We start from the raw sequence: 9,524 nt of genomic DNA, 5'->3' as shown, positions 1-9,524 counted from the left end.
GATAGGAACAATATAGATTTAAAAATAAGAACTTTAAATAGAATTGTGTGGAAAAAAGAGTTTTTCTCTATTCAAACATGTGCTTTTATTTACTACACAATATACATGTGTTCATGTTTAACCCGTTTAAATGTACATGATGAATCCCTTTTAAAATCATTATAACATATCAACAAATGGTATCAACAATTTACTTACTTTAAATCAGGAATTCATAATACAGAACATTGAATTTATTTATTTTTTCACTTAAAATGTGTGCTTTTATTTAAGGTTCTGTATATTTAGATATTTATTATTGCAATCTTTGAAAAATGAACAAAAAATAGAGATTAGTTATTGCAATACACTATATGCATGGGTTCAAGTATACCACTTTACAAGTACACAATGATCAACTTGATTACTTAAAAAACATGCTAAGGATATCAAAAATTTAGATTTGAAAATTTAAATATTAAATAGAATAAAAATTGAATATAAAATAGAATTACATTGAAAAAGTAAAACATGTGCTTTTTTTGTCTCACTTCAACACAGTGGAAAAAGTAAAACTGGACAAGCTGTTTTATGTCAGCTGTGACAACAATGTAATAGTTTGTGATTTGGTCAGTTTAAGGTCAATGATATAAGGTAGAATTTGTATAAGCATTTGTACATCTGAATTGTATAGAGATTATTTGGCCCTCCCCCTCAGCCGTTGTTTTATGACTTTTGCATAGTTGTCATGTTAAAACTGCTGATTAAGTTAGTTTAAGATGAATCACTCATTGGAGGTCAATAATAGTTGGCCGTTAGTTGTTTTAGCATTTGCATATCTTATTTCCATGGAGATTTTATGACCCCACTCCCTCATTATGGTTCATTTTAACTTGACTGTTACAATAACAAAAAGGGCGAAATTGATGGTGTTTGGTATGCAGTTGTATTAACATTTTCCTTTCTAATTTTTATTTAACTTATTTAACCCTGCACCTACAGTCATGGTTTATTGGTTTTTGTTAATGTTTTGCATAGTTTACATATACTTGTTCAAGTTTTCCATTTTAATTTCAACAATTTCATTATATGATCAAAATAACAAAGGTGAGACATATCTGTGTCAACATTTATTTATAATTACAAAGTGAAAATCTATTAATGTTTTAGTATTGACCCTTTCCATGCTGTGACCGTCATATGATGGGCTTACCCAAAGCACTGTTATTTGGCTTCAATGGCTCTCAATACTTGTAGAGGTCAAATTTATGACACATTTGTACTTATTTTAAAATGAATGCATGTTCCCTCAATCTGAGGTTATCTATTATCATGTTTCTCATGTTTAAGTTGCATTTTGAATTCAAATACGAATTTGGAAAATTGAAATCAGATAAGACTGATTTTTCTGCAGGGGTGGGCTTCCCTTCAGTGTCTTACACAGGAAGTTCAGAGGCCTAAAACTTTCAAGGCATATAACTACTTATTGTAATTATTATTGAAATACACATAGGGAAACAACTACTTATGGTTTCAAGACCAGTTGAAGTCAAAAATAGGGAAAAAAATTTTAATTTAAAAAATTAGGATAGTAGGATAAGATCATTAAATATTTGAAAAATAATCTCAAACGACAGAATGTGTTGGAATTTTGTTATCACCAAAAAAATATATATATATTGATGTCAAGCCTAGTTTTCTCCAATTTAACCAAACTCTGTTTTAAATGTTTAACTTATTAGGCCTCTTATTTTCTCACTTAATTTATTTTTTACATATTTATCTTGTGAGGCCTATTATAGCCGACTATACAGTAGGGGTTTTCCTCATTGTTAAAGGTTGTATGGTTACCTATAATTGCTAACATCCACTTTATTTAAACTTTAGTGGATAGTTGTCTCATTGACAATCATACCACATCTCTTTATATTTATGCTAAGCCATTGGGATTGGAAAATGCAAAAATCTGTGTACCTTGGAAAGATATCAATTTATAAGTATATTTTTAAGGTTCCATAAAGCATAATTTTAGCTTATTTTTTTTTTTTACGTTTCATATTTTTATCCACATTTGTTAATATAATTTGATATCATTCCTGAACAGAAGTTAACCTTAACTTACCTTATATTCCTTTCTATGATAAAAAAATAATCAGATCAAAATACATTGGTACCACCTTATAAGGATACCTGGTTTTTGGGCCTGTTATTTGTTTATGTTTGATATTGTATTTTTGTAATGTGATATTCTGTTATGTATTATTATAATACTGTAACACTAGTAGTTCTTTCATTTTGAATATTGTACTGTAAATTCAGAAATTATTGCGTGCATTTATTATTGCGATTTTGTAATTTTAGACCTAAATGCGATTTTAATTATTATGATTTTGAGAAAAAATCCTGTTTAATTCATATAAAACATTTCAAAATGCGAGTTTAAATTATTGCATTTACAACTCTGTCGCAGTTTTCGCAATAATAAAAACCTCGCAATAATTTCTGAATTTACAGTAATATCTTAATGTTATAATTATATTGCCTTACTCATTTATTGTTAATAAATATTGTTTATTGTTTATGGTATTATATTATTCAAAAGCTGTGATTGGTCAATTCATTTAGGACATATCCCATATTCAACATTATCGCTATTTTTCAAAATTTTCATTTGATCTTGCTGGCTGATAATTTTCATTCTCGTCGATGTCGAGTGATATGAAAATGATCGCAAGAAACAGATTATCATTGGTCATCTCAACTCAATTGTTTTTCTCATTTTCGCTGTACCGGCTCATAGATAATTATCAATGGCTATCTCAACGAGATTGATCGTCTTGGCAAAAGTGAGAAAAGCAATCGAGTTGAGATGACTAATGATAATCTGTTTATCGCTATTTTACCTCAGAAGACGTTGATAATTTCCTTGACAATGGCATATGTGCCCAATGGCATGTGTGCCCTTTAGTTTTAAGCAATAATTTTCATATCACTCGACTCCATTTTCATATCACTCGACTCCATTTTCATATCACTGGACTCCACTGAGAAAGGAAATTATCAGTCAGCTAGATGAATGAAATTTTCATAAAATAGTGATAATCTATAATTGTAGCAAGACAGTAGAAATGGACAAAAATAAAGTTTATATTGAGTGATCAAAATTGAAGGGTGAAAGAAAGGGTTTGAATAATATGATATTATAATATGATTATTGCTACCTTTTCATATCAGCCAATATCTGTTTTTATTGACCTTTTCTTATTATGTATGTGTGAAATATTAAAGGAGTAGATTCATATGGCCGTTATATCACCCCCCCCCCCCCCCCCTATTTCTAACTTTAATTTCAAATAAGAATTTATTTACCATATCATAATAATTCTAAGCCAAAGTAATGACTAGATTGGAAACACATTTCTTTTTTGAAAATTACGATTCAGCATTCTTAAGATAAAGTCTCAAAATACTTTTGCCTTGACCATGATATTTTTTTTAACGTCCATAACATGATTACATAATAAAATTGCACATAAGGTATAACTGTATAAGTTCATGTGTTTTGAATTGATCTGTAATTGTCAACAAAGAATGTACAGGAATTGTCAAATTTAGGACATTTTTAAAATATGCCCAAGATGTAATATTTTCTTGACAATCTTTTGAAATTGAAATTTATATTGGTATCACGTTGTCATTGTTGTCGTCGTCAAGAACCAATTCTCAGTTCTTTGACTACAGTTAATTCTGTGTCAGACACCTATAACGTGTCAAATATTTGATTACAATCCAAAATTCAGACCTGTATCAAGCTCGGATATTGTGTCCATTTTTACCCCAACTGTTCAGGGTTGAACCTTTGCAGTCGAATCCAGCTGTGTTTAGCGAAGCAATTTATTATACATTGTAGTCTCACCTCCCATATAGCATTTACATTTTTCTATTATAATTTAAATATACATATTTCTGATATACAGGTACCCAGTAGCTGTATTGTTTCTGGTTTAAAAGAAACTTGAACTGAAAAAAAAGTATGATTTTAAGAATCTCACAAAATTGATTTTGCAACAATTGTTTCATTTGACTATCATAAATTTTAATCAATCTTATTAGAATTGTTGACTATCATATATTGTAATCAATCTAACTTAAATGGTTTCTTGCCTAGAAAATATTTTTTGCCAAAAATTTAACAAAATGTTTAACTGGTGCTAAAGAACCTTTTTGTTTGTCTATAGTAAAATAAGAAATTTGAGTATACCCTGTGACCTCCAATTAAAAATGTTGATTTCATTGAACAAGGAAATTTAAAGTACTGCAAAAGAATTTGGGTGTATAGTATAGTGGTTCATAATTTTGTATTAAATGGTAAAAGACTTCCACTTGATTCACGTGTCTAACTAAGGGTGTTATTCTGGAATATAATTATAAAGTAAGAGTATATATTATCTTATCTTGAAACTTTATTAAAAAAGAGATTTGTTCTATATTTTATAAGTGTGAGGTAGCATAGCTTTAAAATCAGCAATACAAATGTTATTCTTTATATGAACTTATGATTTGCCAGATTCCTAAAGATATATTACAAAAGAAATGGTTCAGTATTCATGAAAGTAGAGAGAGTTATTATTTAAAACACAATTTGCTCTTGAAATGGATATGCTTTAAATAGACACCAAGAAGCAAGCTGAATCTGGATAACAAAATTTAGAACATGTGATATAAACATTCCAATAAAACAATAAATGGCACAAATTATCTTCCAAAAGAGGATAAGACCTGTACACATTGCATAACTGGTATAGGCAATCAATTCAACTATATATTCAAATGCTCAGAAATAGACAGAAATTATGATAAAAAATTGTCTCAGATTACTTTTAAATGAATCTATTGTCAATGAAAATATGTTGTCTGTATGCTATAAGAAGTTGATGTTCAATCTTGCCTTATTCAGAAAAGTGTCATAATGTTGTTTTGATTATAGATTGTTGCTACAGTTGTTTTGAAATGATACATGTTTAAATTATACTGATATTAATGTTTTTAATTTGCTATATATAGAAATCAACTGTCTCCACTACCAACATGTATTGAATATATTGGATATGTATTTATTTTATTCTCTTGTTTCATATATTGTTACTGAGTATATTCATGAAATCTTTGAAAGGTATATAGATAAGTACATGTCTCATTGTAATAAGTGCTTTGATATATATGTTAAAAAGATGGATTGTGCTGACATGACATTTGTACTTAAATATGATGGAATAATCCACACATTTTTCAATAGTAATGATTGAAATTTTTAAATGTAGATTTTACAATGAAGATTTTTTTCTACCCTTTAATTTGAATATAAAAAAATAATCTAAATCTATTCCAAAAAATGTTCATCAAATATTCACAAGATTTAAAGCTGTCAGATATCAGTATTTAGATTTTTTAATTTTGCCTTTGTTTTTCTTAAGATCTTCAAACCGCAAAAGATGATTGAAAAACCTCGTTATGAGATAATGCCATTATTATTTATTTTCAACAGTCAATCCAAAAAAGATAATGTACTTAGATATGAGATGTCTTATAAAAAGATGTTGATGTGAGTAAAATTACTTTTTGGATAAAGCTGTTGTAAAAAATATTATAATATGGTAATTTTAATTACATATGTCAATTTCAGCATTTTATATAACAATTATCATATTTTAGATTTACACCGTATCAGAGTAGTCTACTGATCCTGTTTGTAATATTAATCTCATAGTTATATTTTAAAAGATCATGTTTGCTGTGTGGTATCATAGTCGAATGTAAAAAAAAATAATCTCTCAGAAAATAGAAGTTCAATAATTTCCAAATTTTGATAGGTTTGAACAATCTTAATGTGTATGTGTGCACTAATTACACCTTGTTGTACATTTATTAACAACAATTTTCCCATAAGATGGATATTTTAAGTATAAATTGATCAGCATTTGAATCACAAGTTTACAAGATGATATACTCATTCTATCAAACAGTATTAAATGAAGGTATTTTTATAAGAGATGATTTACTTAAAAGCATTTCTGTCAGTGAACTGTTGATATTTGCTAGGTTTATTTACACTTAATGCTTATATTTGTAATATTTATTGTGGTATTTTATGTAATAAATAGTTTCATATAATATGTGTTTGATTTTCATTATTGAGAGGAATGTAAACTTTCAAATTATATTTTCATTTGTATATCTTTAATATAAGTTGTAGGGTGAGAAGAGATTAAACTAGAGGCTCTAAAGAGCCTGTGTCGCTCACCTTGGTCTATGTGAATATTAAAGAATCAGATGGATTCATGACAAAATTGTGTTTTGGTGATGGTGATATGTTTGTACATCTTACTTTACTGAACATTCTTGCTGCTTACAATTATCACTTTCTATAATGAACTTGGTCCAATAGTTTCTGTGGAAAATGTTACCAGTAGTAAAAATTTACAAATTTTATGAAAATTGTTTAAAATTGACTATGAAGGACAATAACTCCTTAGGGGGTCCATTGACCATTTTGTTCATGTTGACTTATTTGTAAATCTTACTTTGCTGAACATTATTGCTGTTTACAGTTTATCTCTATCTATAATAATATTCAAGATAATAACCAAAAACAGCAAAATTTCCCTAAAATTACCAATTCAGGGGCAGCAACCCAACAAAGGGTTGTCCGATTCATCTGAAAATTTCAGGGCAGATAGATCTTGACCTGATTAACAATTTTACCCCATGTCAGATTTGCTCTAAATGCTTTGGTTTTTGAGTTATAAGCCAAAAACTGCATTTTACCCCCTATGTTATATTTTTAGCCATGGCGGCCATCTTGGTTGGTTTGGCGGGTCACGCCACACATTTTTTAAACTAGATACCCCAATGATGATTGTGGCCAAGTTTGTTTGAATTTGGCCCGGTAGTTTCAGAGGAGAAGATTTTTGTAAAGGTTAACGACGACGGACGCCAAGTGATGAGAATAGTTCACTTGGCCCTTTGGGCCAGGTGAGCTAAAAAGGGTCTGATAACAAAGATTATAAAAAGCTATGTTTTTAGTGGAAAGGGGTAGGTGCAGTAATGGTATTATTTGGCTATTATTTCATTTTTTTTTATTATGCCCTATTTATGGGCATTATGCTTTTCGGTCTGTGTGTCTATTTATTTCGTCCGTTTCTCTGTCCAGCTTCAGGTTAAAGTTTTTGTTCAAGGTAGTTTTAGATGTAGTTAAAAGTCCAATCAACTTGAAACTTAAGTTAATACACATGTTTCCTATGATCGATCTTTCTAATTTTAATGCTAAATTAGAGTTTTGACCCCAATTTCAGGGTCCACTTCAAATAGAAAATGATAGTGAGCCTGGGGACTGAATACACATTCTTGTTTACTGTTATGTTGATGAAAAAACATGCGAGAGAGAATTAAAGGTATCTTTGTAGAAGCTCCAACCTTTTTCAGAACAAAAATAAAGACAATTGTTGTGAATCTTGACACAAAAGTGCCCTAGTTTTGTACATATTTAGGGTTTGATAAACAGGGTTTGCAGACAGCATAAATTTTTATGGGTTTATGTTTCAGGAGGTAGCAGGGCTGGATGATACAAATCTTAAATACAGATAGCAGTTATGCAGAATTTCAGCTGGCAAATGTGTATTGTCCTTAATTTTATTTTTATGGTTCAATGTCAGTTTTTTGGGGTCACCTGGGGGATACTAATTCAGCTGAGGAGAGGATGGGAGTGTCAACTATTTGTATATAGTTAAATATTTCGTATGTTAGAAGATACAAATGCTCATACATCCTCATGTTGTACTCTGAATTTTTCCATCTGGCATATGTCTGTTGTCCTTGACCTTATTTTCATGGTCCAATAGCTGCATGAGGAGAACAGCTTTTTGGCATATCATGTGACTTTTTCAGGAGATGCCTTGATGGCCTAGTTGTTAAATAAGTTATCTGCAGTAATCACTAGTCTGTAAACACTTGAGGGTTGGATTTCCAAAAACCTTTGTGGCAGGTGCTTTTAACTCTGTTTCCGACAGCAGTGTCAACAATGCATTAGTGTGTGCAGATCAGATTGATGAGAACCACTAGTGAGGGTCAATGATAGGTGGCATTCAGTTGTATGAGCATTGGTACATTTCATCTCTGTAGATTATTTGGCCTCTACCAATCAGTAGTGGTCTATTGACTTAAAAGTTTTGCATAGTTTTCATATAAAAGTTTGTGATAATGTGAGTTTAAGGGAAACCACTAAAGTGGTAGGTCAATAATATTTATAATACCATACGCAATGTGTTTTCTAAATATCTCCATAGATATGTTATGTGCTCTTGCTGATAAAATTACATACATGTGTCTTTATAGCAACACTTTTATTTATCACTTACCAGTATATTGTTTAGATTAAATTAAACATGGTAGGATTACCAATGAGACAACTCTCCTCAAGAGACCAAATAATACAGAAATTAACAACTATAGGTCACCATAAGGCCTTCAACACTGAGCAAATTCCTTTCCACATAGTCAGTTATAAAAGGTTCCAAAATGAGACAAATGTGAAACAATTTGAACGAGAAAACTTAAGGCCTATTTCATGAACAAAAAACAAATGTGTTACCCAGCAACATAAAACATCCACAGAGCTACAGGCTCCTGATTTGGGACAGGCACATACATGATGTGACTTCAGATAAATTTTTCTCCATTATTTGTCAATATTGCACAATGCATTAATTTCTTTAGATGAAAGGGAGGTAATAAGTAATATGTAAGTTTGATAGATATTTAATAATACAACCATTCGCAATATACAAATATAGATAATTTTTATATAATTTGATTTATACAACATAATCTGAGCATTAAAGATTTTTAAATTATAAATTTTGTCATGTCACAAAATAATACAAATTTTAAAATATATATTATGTATGGTAAAACCAAGAAAAGTGCTCTTATTAGAGCATTTATTTTAACATCTTCATATCAATTTAATTAAATAAATTATGCAATACAACAAAATCTCAACTGGCATAACCAACAAACCATGCTTGTTTCAACAAAGTAATGCATTAAAATTATTACTATGTAATTATTAAGTTACTATAAAGTAATATAATCTAATTACAAAATAAGACAAGAAGCACTGCTAACAAAGCTAACAAAATGATACCCCTTACAACTAGAAAAGAATCATAATATGGAAACAAAAAATAATAATATGTGCACATATATGGTTTAAATTCTGAGAGAAAGTTTTAATAAATTTGAATAAAGGGTTTAGGAAAAGTTGTGGATATAAATGGTCCAAGATGATTTTCTAAGGATTCAATACGTTAAATATAATTTTGATTCAAAAACAAAGTAGGAGATGCACAATGGTATCATATGGTGAAGTTAATAAATTTCTGAATTTTAGTACACTGACATTTCATACCGGTGTCCATGTTATGCCAAAGTTAACACTGAAAAATTGGGAAAATGAAATGAAGCAGGAGATGCAAAAGCAGATCATG

The sequence above is a fragment of the Mytilus trossulus genome, chromosome 1, assembly GCF_036588685.1.
Source record: "Mytilus trossulus isolate FHL-02 chromosome 1, PNRI_Mtr1.1.1.hap1, whole genome shotgun sequence".
Classification (NCBI taxonomy): domain Eukaryota; kingdom Metazoa; phylum Mollusca; class Bivalvia; order Mytilida; family Mytilidae; genus Mytilus; species Mytilus trossulus.
This window is presented reverse-complemented; position numbering follows the sequence as displayed.